At 47.7% G+C, this 15,300-nt stretch overlaps 1 protein-coding gene across 1 annotated transcript in view; it reads left to right on the top strand.

Annotated features, from left to right (window-relative positions):
- Window positions 1-15,300, top strand: part of ZSWIM8 (zinc finger SWIM-type containing 8) — a 2,802,584-nt gene that overhangs the window by 2,139,949 nt on the left and 647,335 nt on the right. The window lies entirely within an intron of this gene.

Genomic DNA, 15,300 nt, shown 5'->3' with positions numbered 1-15,300 from the left:
TCAAATACCAATGTTTAAACCCAACGTTGTCAGGTCAGCTGTGAAGAAACTGACACTTGAATACAGGCAACTCCACATGCATCAAGACAACTGATCGGAAATGTGGATCCACAATTGCATGTGCAGCTATGCCTTGGAATACTCCAGACTAGTAATTACATCCCAATGAAACAGCCCTGTGATTATACCCAGTGCTGACACACAGAAGAAACTGGGGACAGATAGGGCCCTGCTACACAAAGGAAGAAATCAAACACCTGTACATCCATGATACGGGTCCATTAACTTACCAAACTCCAGGCCCTCAGATAGGGTTAGCTAAGATCCAGACATGAGAAGTCAGAATAAAGGCTAGCAATAAGACCTAGACAGCATGCCTTTTCCCTAAATATTGTGATTGTAACCAGGACTTACTCTGACCACTTTAAACAGTTAATCAGGGAGCGTGGCCAAGATGGCGGCGGGGGCGGACCTTCTGCTCCGAGCTTCCGTCGACGGCCGAGGATAGCACCGGCTTAATGGCCGTATTAGAAGCAGTCGGCCTTAACAACGGGTGCCTCTCCTGCGGTGCACCTGGGGCTCTGGTCCGTCGGCCGGTGATCGGAGGAGCTCCTGACCCCCTGCAGAGCTCGGCGAGCAGACACAGCCATTGTGCTGGCAGAACGAGGGGCCTGACTGGACGCTGCGCGCGGGAGCTTCAGCGCGCTGCCCTGCACTCTTCAGAGGGAGCGCAGCAAGGAGCGGCCACATCACCGGTGGGGGGCTGCAGACTCTGGGCCCCCTCCCCAGAAGACGACGCCCGTGGGTAGTGCTGACCCAGGTCCGGCCGCCATATTCAGAGGCGTCGGCAGCCATGCTGGAAGACCCCGTGAGGTGCTGTTCCTCTGCTCTTCTCCTGAGGCCGGCGGACTGGATTGCAGGACGGCCGGGGAGGGGAGCTGGCCCGGTGGGGCGACGCCTAATTGAGAGCCGTTTCAGGTGCGACATTGGCGCCTAGGGGAGCTGCCATTTTGGATTGGGCTGCGCGGACCAGCAGGTAATGGCCCAGCGACAGCGGGCGCAGAACAGATTGAGCAGCCAGTGTTGGGCTTTATGGTGGCATGAGCGGGGCCACGGTCTGGGAAGCAGGCTGTAAAGCACTCGGTGGCTCTACAGAACAGACTGGCGGAGCGACCTCTTGGTGCCGGCAGTAGGGAGACAGAGCGTGGCTGCATTACGCGGGGCCACACACGGGACGAGAAATTGGTCTGGTGGAGTGACCCCCACTCGGACGGGCCGGTGGTGGAGCTGATTGTCGGTGAAGGGCATAGGGAGGACACTGCGCCGGGGCTGGTCCCGGGGAACTGCTGCAGAGGGCCGAGACCTGTGCCCATTCTACTTTGAGGAGTGTGCGCGCCAGTGGCCCAGATTGAGATCCCCCAGGCCTGGTAGAGGCAGTGCGGAGAGCCGAAGCAGCGCACCGGGCCGGCAGAGGACATAGGTGAGCCGGAGAACATGAGAACTGCCGGACTGCAGGTACCAGTGTCTGGTCGATCATACGGTTGAGTCCGTGTTTGCCCTGGAGTGGTGCAGTGCTGAGACACACTGGAGGAGGCCTGAGGGCGGTGGCTTATACTCGGCCTTGGTTACTGTCTGAACCCTGAGCACAAGAGGGCCGCGGTGGTGGAGTAGAGGAATCCTGAGCATCGATCCGCTCACACTGCAAGGAGCCTGCTGGAGGAGGAGTCGTGGGCCAGTGGATCGTGGACCAGGCCGGGGGCAGTGGTGGATCGGGCTCGACGCCCTTGCGCACGTTGTGCCGGCTTGGGGATCGGATCGGGTGAGAGAAAGGCACGATTGGTGTGGGACACAAGAAAGAGGTTGCCTTGCCTGGCGCAGCACGTTGATTTTCATTGCCGGACATGCCACTAACGATACTGCAGCACCAACTGGGGGTGGCCACACTGTAGTGGAGCTGGCCGGGCGGACACCTAGTGGCTGGTAAAGACTCGGGAAGCGGGCCTCCGGAGTACTCCATATCATGTCCGGAACGAGGGTGCGTCAGGACAAATCAGTAAAGGATCTATTTGCTAAAGTGCCGGTGACACATTCCCCTAAAGACATGGCGGCAGCAGCTGCACGCCCGGCTACAGGTTCTGCAGATGGCTCTGAACCACTTACAAAAGCCTTCTTGGAATCCCTGCTCACAGCACTGCGAGATGACACTCACACCTTTAAGAAGGAATTCTCAGAGGAACTCAAGGAGGTTCGCAGGGACGTCGATGGACTAGGAGAGCGTGTTTTGGCACTAGAGACCGCGAAAGACGGGCACGACACAGATGTTGAGGCCCTACAGCAAGAAATACTGCAGCTTCATGACCAACAGGTAGACCTGCAGTCACATGTGGAGGACTTAGAAAATCGATCACGTCGACATAACGTGCGCATTCGAGGAGTAACGTTGACCAAAGATACCAGGGATCTGTTTGGATTTACCAGAGAACTTTTTAACCTCATCCTGGGCCACCCGTAAAGTCAGATCTCCGAATAGATAGAGCACAGAGTGGGGCCCCCAAGGGCCCTATCGACGCCTCCATACGACATCTTGGTATGTGTGCAGGACTACCGCACAAAAGAGTATATTCTTCAGAAAGCCCGGCAGATGCACCCCATATCCTTCAAGAACCAGACGCCGGTTCTGTTCCAGGACCTGTCGGCACTCACATTACAGAAGCGCTGGACCTTTAGACCTGTCACGGCACATCTTCAACAACTCAAGATCCCTTACAGCTGGGGCCACCCATTTCGCATAATGTTCAAACTCAACAACAAACTGTATCAGCTCGGCTCATTGCAGGAAGCCTGTCGCCTACTGGGGATAGATCTGCCTACTGAGGAGGATGGTCCAGCGATCCGCCCTGGGGATGCGACGATCCCGAGCTCCCAATGGCGCCAGCAAGGCAGGAGACGCCTTGTCAAGAAGCCCACTGCGACCGAGTTCAAAGATGGCCAACGTGCGGCAGTTGAGGCGGTTGCTTCAGACCTGAACTCGATGCACCCCAGCTGACTTTCATGACTTCACTAACTGCAGTGGCAGGCTGTTTTATTTTTCATGCCGGGTCGTCGGCGGGAGGGGGGGGAGTGTTTCGTGGTGTTGGTGTTCCCCGTGTTAACACGTTCCTGATTGCCTATGAAGGTGATGGACAATAAACCTTTGAACTTTGGGGGGGTTTTGAGGGAGTTGGGGGTGGGAGTAGGTAGGGGAGGATTTGGGGTTGTTGGGGAAGTGGGCGAGGGAGGGTGTCCAGTGCTCCATATCCGACTTTAGCTCGTGACCAGCATGCTCATACGTGACCGGGATGTCCCTTAGTGCCATGCATTTGACTCACATCGAGGGTCCTGCCCCCTTGGTTGTCGACATTAGCTTGCTCTGTTTTCCCCACGGTAATGCCTCCTACAACTCTTACGATCTTGACCCTCAACGTGAGGGGCCTCAACACTCCCGTTAAGCGACGTGCGATCTTATCCTGTCTGGAGAATACACAAGCTGACATATGCCTATTTCATGAGACACGCCTACTGGCGCTCGACTGCTATCGGTTGCGGTCCCGTACATTTCCCACACAATTCTTTTCCTCAAGCCCTACCAAGACGGCGGGGGTAGCGATTTTAGTGGTGCAGAGGTGCAAGGGGGAGGTATTGAACAAACTAGCAGAACTTAAAAGGAGGCTCCTGATATACCGTTTTGCCCTGGGCGGTCTTACATTTACCATTGGGTCCCTTTACGCCCCGAACGAGGGTCAAGAAAAGTTCTTAAAGTCCGCCCTTACTGAGGCCACAGCCACATCAGACCAACATATTGTATTGGGGGATGACTTAAACCTAGTGTTCGATAATTCTTTATCAGATCTAGTCAGCGTTCACACCAAACAGGCGCGCTTTCAACAGAAGGCCTAGAGCGCTTGCACGACTTAGACTTACATGGCCTTTGGCGCAGGCTCCATCCCCAAGATAGAGAATACTCCTACTACTCCAACCCACATAAGACGTATGCTAGATTAGACCATTTTCTGGTCTCGGGCCCAGTGTGTACACTCACGTCTACAGCGGTAATAGGAGTAGCGTCGCTTTCAGATCACGCCCCAGTCACTGCCACATTTACCCTTCCGCCTGCATCATACCCTCCCAGAGTCTGGCGACTTCGGGACATGCTATTACATTGGGCGGATGTCGTGAAGCGCATTCAAGACACAGTTAAGGACTACCTCTCCCATAAGGCTAACTCGGACACGACACCGGCGACCCAGTGGGCGGCGCTGAAGGCGGTCATTCGGGGGGAATTTATAGCTCTCTCAACGGCAGATAATAGGGAGCTCCAGCACAAGCGGGATGAGCTCACGCAACGCGTTCGCGAATGAGAACAAATACATCAAAGAACTGGAGCCCCGAGTGTGTGGCGGCAACTCAAGGCCATGCGACACCAACTGACAGCACTGGATCAGGACCGCGCTGAATTTGCGGCCCTAAGACTGCGACACGCCTTCTATACCGGAGGTGATAGGTGCGGTCGCTTATTGGCCAATAGGTAGCAAGAGGCGCGTAACAATAAAAGGTTAAGGAGATCATCCGTCCGGATGGGACCTGTGTCTCAGAGGACACAGAGATCGCTGAGGCCTTCTGCGCCTTTTACGCCACTATGTATGCTGGCGACCAGTTGAGTGGCTTTGAGGCCTCCTCGTTCCTAGACTCAGTCACATTACCCTCTTTGACTGCTGCACAACCGGACTATCTGGAGAGGGATATTCAAACAGAAGAGGTAATCGCTGCTATTTCCCGACTTAAACTGGGGAAAGCACCGGGACCGGACGGCTTCCCCGCAATCTTCTATAAGAAATTCTGTTCTCTGCTCGCCCCGATTCTCACTCGACTGTTCAATGCATTTGCGGAACGTGGAGCTATACTGCCTGATCTTCTCCAGGCTTCGATTGCAGTCATCCCGAAACCCGGGAAAGACAAGACTAGGTGCGGGGCTTATCGACCGATATCCCTATTGAATGTGGATCTTAAGTTGTATACCGGGATTCTGGCGGCCCGTTTGGCCCCTTACCTGCCCGGCCTCGTAGACCCGGACCAGGCGGGGTTCATGCCTGAACGCTAAACAGCAGATAACACCAAACAAATTATTCACCTGATCGAGAAAGCTACCCGAACGCAGGGAGAGTATATGATGCTAGCAATAGATGACGAAAAGGCTTTTGACCGCATCCATTGGCCATACATTGAGCAGGTTCTGGAGAGAGTGGGGATCGGGGAGAAATTTCATACTCCTATTTTTAATTGTTACAAATCCCCCACAGCAGTAGTTAGGGTAAATGGCTATAGCTCTGCCAGTTTTAACATAAAGAGAGGCACGAGGCAAGGGTTTCCCCTTTCACCCCTTTTATTTGCTTTATATATGGAACCGCTCGCGCAGAAAGTACGGGAAAACCAGGCAGTCTCAGGGATCAAGTTTGGCGGCTATATCCACACAATCAGTCTCTATGCAGACGACATCGTGATCTCACTAGACACCTCAAGGACGGCCTTACCGGCGTGTATGGCAGAACTGGATGCCTTCGCCAAGGTTGCTGGGTTCAAAATGAACACGGACAAATCGACAGCCTTAGGTCTTTCGCTGTCTCCCTCCACTAGATCTTACTTGCAAGGCCTCTTTCCCCTTCAATGGGCAATGGACACCATCCCATATCTGATGATCCAATTGGCCTCTTCACTCCCCACTATGCCACGGCCAATTACTCCACACTCCGCGGGAAGATTCAAGGAGAGCTAAACAGGTGGAGACATTATCCAATCTCTTGGTTGGGCAGGATCGCAGCGGTCAAAATGACTATCTTACCTCAGATCCTCTATCTTTTTCGCGCTCTTCCGCTTCGGCCACCCGTGGGTGGATCTGACAGACACAATCCGAACTAGCCCAATTTATCTGGCAAGGCCGTAAACCCAGAATGCGGAGAGCGTTAGTCACGCTTGCTCCAGAGATGGGAGGTCTGGGGATTCCTGATTTACACATTTGCAATATTTAGTCGAATGGAGCAAATGATAGCCAGAGAAACACTGGCTCTTCCAGGACCAGGCGGTGGCTGGTCGCCCATTACAAGAAATGCCTTTCCTCCGCAAATCCCACCATCCTCCTAACCCGCACGCTTCGCACATCACACGATTTGCCCTGGAAGTCTGGGACGCCGCTAATACTACACACGACCTTATAACCTTCCCTTCCCCACTCACCCCGTTGGTTGATAATCCGGATTTTGCCCTAGGTGCAGCGGGGACGACCTTTGCCCATTGGAGGCCCGCAGGGTGCCGCTTCTTATACCATGTCTACGGAGCTGAGGGGTCATTCCCTTCCTCCAATTTAGACAGAACGGCTACGGTATCTACAAGTGCAACACTGGGCTCTGCACCCACAAGTACGTACAAGCACAGACAGACGGCTCCAACGGTACAAACAATGGCTCATCTCTCGCACGTCTAATGCAAAACTCATTTCTGATCTCTACAAGATGCTGCAGGTCACACAAATGCACACACACAATCCAGGCAGGGAGTGGTGGGAGAGGGAACTACGTAGGAGCCTTAGTCATAAGGAGTGGGAGAGGATTTACTATACAGCCCGCCACTCCACATATCACATGGAGCTTACGGAGACGTTCACGAAAGTAGCAACATACTGGTACTACACTCCAGAAAGGTTACATGAGATGGACCACAACCGAGAGGCATGCTGCTGGAGGGGATGTGGCCGGGTGGGCAACTTAGTACACCTGCTGTAGGAATGTGAACGAATACAGCCTTACTGGGTGCAAGTGTTAACCGAAGTGAACAAACATTTCGAGACCGGTCTCCAGCGCTTTCCAGCATTCATCCTATTAGGGCTCCCTAATCCATTGACCTACCCACTGCGCTCCCGCAGAGGCAGACAAATAGCCATCGCACTGGGCTCAGCGGTGAAAAACATCCTTACATATTGCCATACTTCCACCATACCCTCCTTTACAGGCTGGTTGCACAACTTATGGCATGTCCTCGGAATGGAGAAGCTATCGCTCACTAGGGCAGGGGAGGGAGACAAATTTGAGGATCTTTGGCAACCATTTTGGTCACTCTTATCCACAGAATTTAGAGAAGTTACATGTCCACGATACCTGAGGTTGTTGAGGCTTACGGACCCCAAGTTGGCAGATCCTCCAGGCGAGCATAGCTACTAAGGCTTGGTCGGAAGGAGGCACAATGAGAGAAGGGGGGCAGAATGGGAGCACTGGACTGGTGGGTTTCTAAGTTTTGTTCTTTCTTTTATTCCTTTGCACCATGTACCAGCATTTACAGGATTGTACTGAGTATCTTGAACGCACACCTTTCTTTGCCTTTATCTGACTGTGCATCTTGCCACCAGGATTTCACACATAGTATGTACGTTGTATAACCTCCTTGTTTTCTTGTACTGAATTTAATAAAAAGAGTTAAACCATAAACAGTCAATCAGTCAATCAAATCCTTTATTCGATCTTACAGATAGGATCATACGTGTCAGAAAAATATTTACAATCACATTTTAGAAAAAGACATTATAAAAAATAGCTTAAAACCTGAATCTTAAGTGTGCTACCATACAGTTTATATAAAAATTAATTTCACCTATATACATAATGCAGTAAAAATTATGTAAGTAATTTTTAAGTCATCTTATGTGCCAACCTGCTTCCTCATTTTAATGCACGCCCATAGAAATGATGCTAATGAAAAGCACACAAAATAATTTTGTAATGATTTGAGAAAAAACTGTGCTACATGACAATATTTAAAATTGTAGCTCTTGAAAATTGGTACAATAAAATTATGCCTTTCCTGATGGTAGAAACCACAAAAAAATATAACATGAAGATCATCCTGTGTTGTCACACGGACATAGGGAAAGTTCTGAATGTTTTTATTTCTTCACTGGATATCCCACCATCAGAGGAATCGGATTTAAACGAAATCCAATCAAAATATATTTGTGCTGTGGGAATGTAACATCAGATAGATAATAATAGCTATTCTCCTCCAATGCTGGGGTTAGTTCATACCGTCGTGCCGACTGAGTGTGGAAGTTTTTTCCCTTCTTAAATATTGGGCTCTCTTAATAAAGGTCTCAGTTACTTTTCTGCTTGGATAGGGATTTACAGGTATAGGGATCCTAAAAAGACTCCACGTATGTTATCCACCTAATCCTACTGTAGTTATCTGACTTCAGAATAGGTATTAGATTTTGCGTAAGGGGGATTGTGTCCCTCCTCCAGATTGAATGCCACAGTAGGAGTGGTGCCATTTTGATAGAATCCGTGATATAAGGTAAATCCAGTTCCATATGAAGCACATAATTCGAATATGACTGAGGTAGCGAGGTAAAAGACTTCAAAAGTTTATTCGCTATTACTTGTAAAGAGTCGCTAGGGCCTGTTCCTCAAACTCCTGCCCCGTACACTGCTGCTGCCTTTGTTTTAGCATGATAGATTTTTTTCATAGGAATTAGAGGTTTGGCTCCCAGCTTTTTAGGTCTCAAATAAGCAATTGGGGCAAAAATACTTTCAAAATCAGCCACCCACTCCTTCTCCCCTACGTTAACTTCGAGTGCATGATCATTTGGTGTTTTAAAGTATGGGCCATTTATTATACCCCAGAACTCCTTTGAATTACCTGAAGCCGCAGCCTGTTTTAATTTGGCCCAAAATTCTTCTCTTAGCGCCTTTTCCCTATTTTTTCTGGCCATTTTGTATTCCCTACGGTAAATGGCAATTTCAGAGGGATTCTTAGGGATACAGCTTAGAGCTTTAGTTAGGGCTTTCTTTGTTTTAGTACAGGATGAATCAAACCATCCCTTGATCTGTCTTGGGTTGTTCGTATTTGTCCTAGTGATTGAGTTCCTTATGTGTACTAAAAGTTCTATAAAGGAAGACACCACAAGTTGGAGTTAAATATCAGTTTCGAAACAATTATTTATATTATTCATGGCATTGCTAATTATGATAAGTATCACCCCCAGTTTGTCAATTTTGGACCACTTCAATTCAGTGGCGGTGCGCCCATTGGGGGCGTTGGGGCATTGCCCCCCCCCCGCCCGTGCCCACAGCTCGGCTCCCTCGGCATCTCTGAACTTAAGTAAACTCTCAGTTTACTTAAGTTGAGAGACGCCGAGGGAGAACTGAATATCATGTCAGTCAGTATGACGTTGGACCGCCCACCCCCTTCAGAGTCTGAAGGGGGTGGGTGGTCCGGCATCATGTTGACTGACAGGCATTGTCAGGGGCAGGCAGCAGCACAAGTGCGCATGAGTGGGCAGGGTCGGCGAATTTCCATCCGTGCCCAGTCATGCGCACTTGTGTTTGCACTGGCTTGCGCATGCCCATTAGGAGAGCGAGGGTTGAGAAAAGGCTCAAACCTCGGTCTCCTAATGGGCAGGCGGGCAGAGAGTAACCGTGCCCTCAGTCAATCCTGGCGCTGAGCAGCACCAGGATTGGCTGAGAGGGGTTGCCAGCAGTGATGCGGCTGTTCTTCCTATCCTGAGTCCATGCCAGTGCGCATCCAACGCGCCTGGGGCAGAGCTGTGGAAGGACTTCTGGCCGTCCCAGCAGAGCCCCGCTTCCCAGTCCAGAATGTATGGTGGGCGGACACAGAGTCGATGCCCATTGTGTTTACCGAGTCTTTGAAGCTCAATTGTGATGAATGGGCTCTCTGTAAAGCGCGTGCTGTTTACTTCTCAGGGCTGTAATAACAATAGTAATAACATGTACCACGCTGGTTTCTGTATTTCGAACGGTTGCGGTTCCTGTTGCATTGTAGATGTTTAGATATAGTCGGAGCCCTCTGCATAGTTTGAATCTCGCAGCACAAAATCGCGGGTTCACTAAAGGAATTAAATTGGTTGCTAACTTTGCTACACATGATGTGTAAAGTGTTAGTGACTAGTATGAAATCAATCGATTCCCGGGGATCCCAATGAAATATTGGGGGCAATTAATCACTATCAGTAGCTAAGTTATTAACTATAAGCATATTTCTCGCCGAGATTAACATGTTCAGAGTGTTTCCATAGATGTTATGTGAAAAGTGTTTAACAGGGTTGCCCCACATATCCTACACACCACAGACCCGCTCTAAGTGGTGGTGTCATGGATGTATGTCAAAGTCACGCAGTCATATGATGTTTAGGACAGCATTTTGATTCACCAGTTTGGATGCCTTATGAATTGCCCATTTCACCTCGTCCGGCACTCTATGCATGTTTGGGCCGAAATTGTTGTTATAGAAGTTTATTAAGAACCACTGATCATAGTTAGCAAGCTTTAAAGTAATCAGATGAAAAAATGGGGACGTATCATGTGGCATCTTTATTTTTATCACTAGGATATTCAAAATAAAGTTAATAAGCCCCCTTTCGCTCCACCAGAGGGGGACAGAGTGGCTTTCGTCTGATAAGAACGATAACCATTTACAAGAGTCTCTTCTGTGGCCCATGTCTCCTGAAAGCAGGAGATATCACGATCCTGCCATAATTTAAGCCAATCGTAATCCACAAGCTTATTGGAGATACCTGCGGCATTCCATGATGCTATGTTTATTGCAGATAAAATCCAACTGTTATCAACAATACTGGGGATAAGACTTGCTGCTCTACCATTATCTGTTGCGGTGGTTACCGGGGGGATAAAAACCCTCCCCACTTGCCCGTTTCTTGGTACTCAATCACAAGTTTGTAACCCAGAAAGGGGGGCAAACCGATTCTCCAGTGGGATTCCCTGGTTATCAATCTGAGTATAATTTCCTAAGTTTAGCCTACTATAAGGTAGCGTTTCCAAGCTCAGTGGTGGGAGGGGGCCTAAAGAAGTAGCTCAGGGACAGTGCAGTAATCTGCGTACCTACTGGAGGAATTCTGTGAAAGTGGTCGAGAATGGTTTTAGCGGCATAGGGATTATTAAAGTTGATCACAACAAAGTCACCCTGTGTCACTTTCGGAGACACACCTAGCCCCCTACCCTTCTAGCCATGATAATTTGATTTGCTAGATGTGCCCCCTCCACAGCCGGTTCCCATTACATAATGATTCAGCCTATGAAGTGATTTGTCCATCAGCTGGACGGTGGTTTCCACTTGGCCCTCCCTCAAAGTGGGAACATTTCTTAGAACCAGTACTTAAGGCATTGCCACAAGGGGGAGATGGAGAGAGAAGTGCACTTTGTTATAAGAATGTCTTAGGCTAACCACTTTGCCTTCAGTCCCCCTTTGGGCTGCTTGAGAATTATCGAGGAGGCTAGAACCGGAAGATGTATACACCCTAGTATTTACATGGCGGTCACCTTGCAAAAGATTGGTACTTCCATTGTTAAAGTAGGAACCCTGATGGAAGCTACCCAAGAGCTGGAGCTGGAGCTGGTGCTGGTGCTGGTGCAATACATTGCCCCACCTTTGGTTAAGGGCAAAGCTACCCCCCCCCCCCCCCCCCCCCAGTAAAACTTCAGGCCCAGGAATCTGGCGGGAGTCGTGTCTAACTATTGCATCCCCTGTTGCTATCGGTAATACCTGAGTCTGGGCCGTCGGCGCCTCTACACTATTTATCTGCAAGCTTTTGGGACAGGAATGGGACAATCTACAACCAGCCTCTATAAGTGTCAACCTCTCCTCAATTCTAGCTAATTTATAGAGGCGGGGGTTCAGCAATACCGAGACCATAGTCTCTACTCGCTTCAGAAAGATCTCATCAGCCAAGGAAGGTGGTGAAATGCTAGTTTCTGGGTCCTTTGGATGACTGATTCAGTATGGTCCACTTCCAGCTCCAATTCGTCTGTCCTGATTCGGTTCCCATCTTGGTGGATCCAGTCCCCCTTCTTCTTTTAACTGACAATCCACTATATCTGGGAACTGGCTGAGCTGGCACCAGCACTGACTTAGCACAAGTCACTCTATTGCTCGGCTGTAATACACTGATGGGAGAGGAGGGGGCAGGCGATGTAACTACATTCAGGCTTGGGGCAAGCTGTATTGGAGACCTCACAGGTGAGAGTGCAGACCTGATAGGGCCAAGGGAGGAACGTTTATGTGTGGCACGAGAGTCCAAGGAAAGCCGTTGGTCAGTTAATTCAATTTCATGCATTAGGACGGTCTCTGATCTAATAAAGAAAGCATCCAGCGTGCCTACAACGCCACCCCCTGGTCTTTCTAATGGGCCCCTCCGTTTACTCATAATTCGGTAAGGAGAGCATAGGCCAGGTCAGTCCCACCTAGGACAGAACAAAAGGAAGATAACAGAAAAGCAAAGACGCACAGTACCTTCAAAATATGGTAGATGTTAGGGAGTGGGCCCGGCCCAGCCTCCTTCCAGGCTCCGATAGGCGTGGACGGGCCCGCCCTTGGCCGCGATTCGGCGCTTTCGTTTTCAGCATGCAGGGCTTAGTGGGAGCTGTAGTCTCCCTCCTCCGGGAGTGCTCCTATAGTGGGGAAAAAGTTTCCAGGCTGCGTCGTCTCCCTAGGCACCAGATGAGGCAAAAAACCACTGTGGCACTGCTGCTCCAAGTGTGGCTGTGGCTGTGACTATAGTCAGTTTATAATAAAAAGTGGGATTCTTAGAGGATACTAGTATTCTATCACAATGATAGGCATAATGGTTCAGTTATTGTATATAATCGTGGTAGTGTAAAGCAGAGGCTTTGACAACTTTTAATACTGCAATCTAGTCTTCCCATCAAGAGTATGGGGGTTACTTTCTCTGCACTCCTAAATTTAAATAGATCATGGAATACAGAGCACAGACACCTTACCAATTCAACAACCAAAAGAGAAAGGTGTGTGCACTTACTTTGTAAGAGGATCATCAACATTGACAAGAAAGATGGTTTCAGGGTCCCTGCGATGGAAGGTATTCGCCACTAAAATATAAATGTTGCCTTGGTCTTGCCAAGGAATTCCAAGACCTTCAAAACTTTTGATTATGCTTTCATAATGCTAGTAGATATCGGCCCAGCCTGGGACATCAAATATAATGAAGGTCTGAACTTGAGCAAAAACAAATACAGCATTCACTAACAATATTACTGGTGTGCATAATTATGATGCAATTCATTATTATAGTTATGTGTTTGGAAATGCAATTAACAGCCGAAAGTGTCAAAGTCTTGGATGTTTGCAAGTGTGTTTCTCCTTTTATGTTTATTGTAGCTGTAAGGGCTTTTACATAGCACTATTACCATCCATTCGGCTTAGTAATGCTTGTGCATAGTCTAGACTCATAATGCTTTGACATCTTGCAGTGGGTTCCCACATCCAACACAAGAGCAGTGACAGTTTGTGAAATTTTAAAGTGGTGGGACAGAAACATCTTTTGCGAATTACATCAAGGGAGTGTACCCAGCACTTCCAAGGAAGTCTTCACTGTGGAATGGAATTCTGAAAAGCGCAATTTAAAATGATCAATTTTACACTATAATATTCCAAGGAAATTATGTCATTTAACATGTCATGAGTAATTTAATCTGTGAGATCCTAAGCATTGCTTGGTGAGGGTATAAGTTCTAGCTAGGTCAGTAAGCTGTCACCTCTGAATGTCTGAGCTTTTGTTTTTAGTTTTTAAGCTTTCACTTTTAACTTATTTCAGTACCTAACTATGTCACTTTAACCATACTTTCTTTCAGTGAATTTCTCTGGTTCTTTTAACCTATGCTAAGATCTTATTAGCATATCTAACTGTAAAGATATATGCACACATATATGCATATGTACTCACACCAAAAGGTTACTATTTTAAAATTAAGGAGAGGTTAAGTGGCTGAGAAGATGGGTAGGCTGAGTAAACAGATATGGAAAGGGGATGCTGTACTTAGGCACACATCTCTTTATCTGTTTTAGCTCCTTTAAAAAGTATATTATCCCTCAAATTACTAAAAACCCACACCTCCCCTCCCATTTTAACCCTCTGGTTTCATGCCAGCATTAACAGCTTCGTGTTGATTTACTTCAGCACGCTGTTTCAGAAAGTCCTTAAATTCAACAGCTCCTATTTCAACAAATGGCGTTCAAGAGTGTGTCACTTTTCTTGAATACAAAACGTTAGTGCTCTATTTGTTCATTTGAACTCCGTAATAAAGCTGTCGTTTATCACTAAGGAGTCAACTGATAGGCTACCGCGGGTTTTGAATGTCTACGTTTCAGACTGCATGTTTTACTAGAATGGATAAAGAGGATACTTGACAACTCAAAATATAACCCCTTAATTTCTGAAGGAAATGCCTTAGGTTTTACAGCTTTAATTTCATTAGGATGGCTTCTGGTGTGCCCCAGGTTTGTCATGTATTACAGAGTGATAGTGCTCTAATTGTTCATTAGAACACTTTAAGTAACTACAGATGAATAATATGGAGTTAACTGACAGACTGCTGCTTGTATTGGAAATACGTTTGATCCTACATGTAAGAATGCTTTACTGAAATGGATGATGATGCTATTTGAGTATTAACCGAAAATAAATGTCTCCTAATTTAAGCATTGTATAGCACTTACCATAATTTCTATATCAAAACAAACCCCCTTATTTTGTTCATTCCTAAAGGATGCTTTATGGTTTACAGCTTTGTTTCATTCAAGATGGCTCTAGGTGTACTACGTTTTGTCATAAATACAGAGTATTAGTTCTCTAGTTATTCATGAGAAAACTGTGGGAAGCTATAGCACTGTTATAAGTAAATCTTTTACTCAGAATATCAGACTTTATTCTCACATGACTGGGGAAGAAAGTTTGAACATATAGAAAATGAACTCACACTTTAGCTTCTGAAGCACCTTTCATACCGTCTATGAGAAAATCATAAGAGAAAAGAGTTTTCTCTCAAACATGGTTCATAAAATCCCACTAGAGGATCAACATTTTTCATATGGTAAAATCACCTTGGAAGAGTCCAGAATCCCTATAATTAGTTTGATACTACCAACAAATGATTTTTATTGTGACTAAAATTTGCTGTCACCCTTTATATGCACTTCTTTTTTGTCACCCTCATAAAAATGCTTTCACTACCTGCATTTTACTGGGGACCACGTCTCCAAGAACTGTAAAGGCTGCCATAAGATATTGTTCAAGTTGTGGCCTGCCAATTAGGAATGCCTAGGCCCCTTTCAAGTGATCAATCAAAGCATATCTGAACACCAAATGTCCAGGTGTACCTATTTTCATGGCTACCTTAAGCACCTCCTTAGACATGAATTTCCTGAAAATGGCTAAATCGATTTACACCAAAT

Source organism: Lissotriton vulgaris, chromosome 5 (assembly GCF_964263255.1).
Source record: "Lissotriton vulgaris chromosome 5, aLisVul1.2, whole genome shotgun sequence".
NCBI classification, from domain to species: domain Eukaryota; kingdom Metazoa; phylum Chordata; class Amphibia; order Caudata; family Salamandridae; genus Lissotriton; species Lissotriton vulgaris.
Note: the sequence above shows the minus strand (reverse complement) of the source record. Positions and strands in the feature narration are given on the sequence as shown.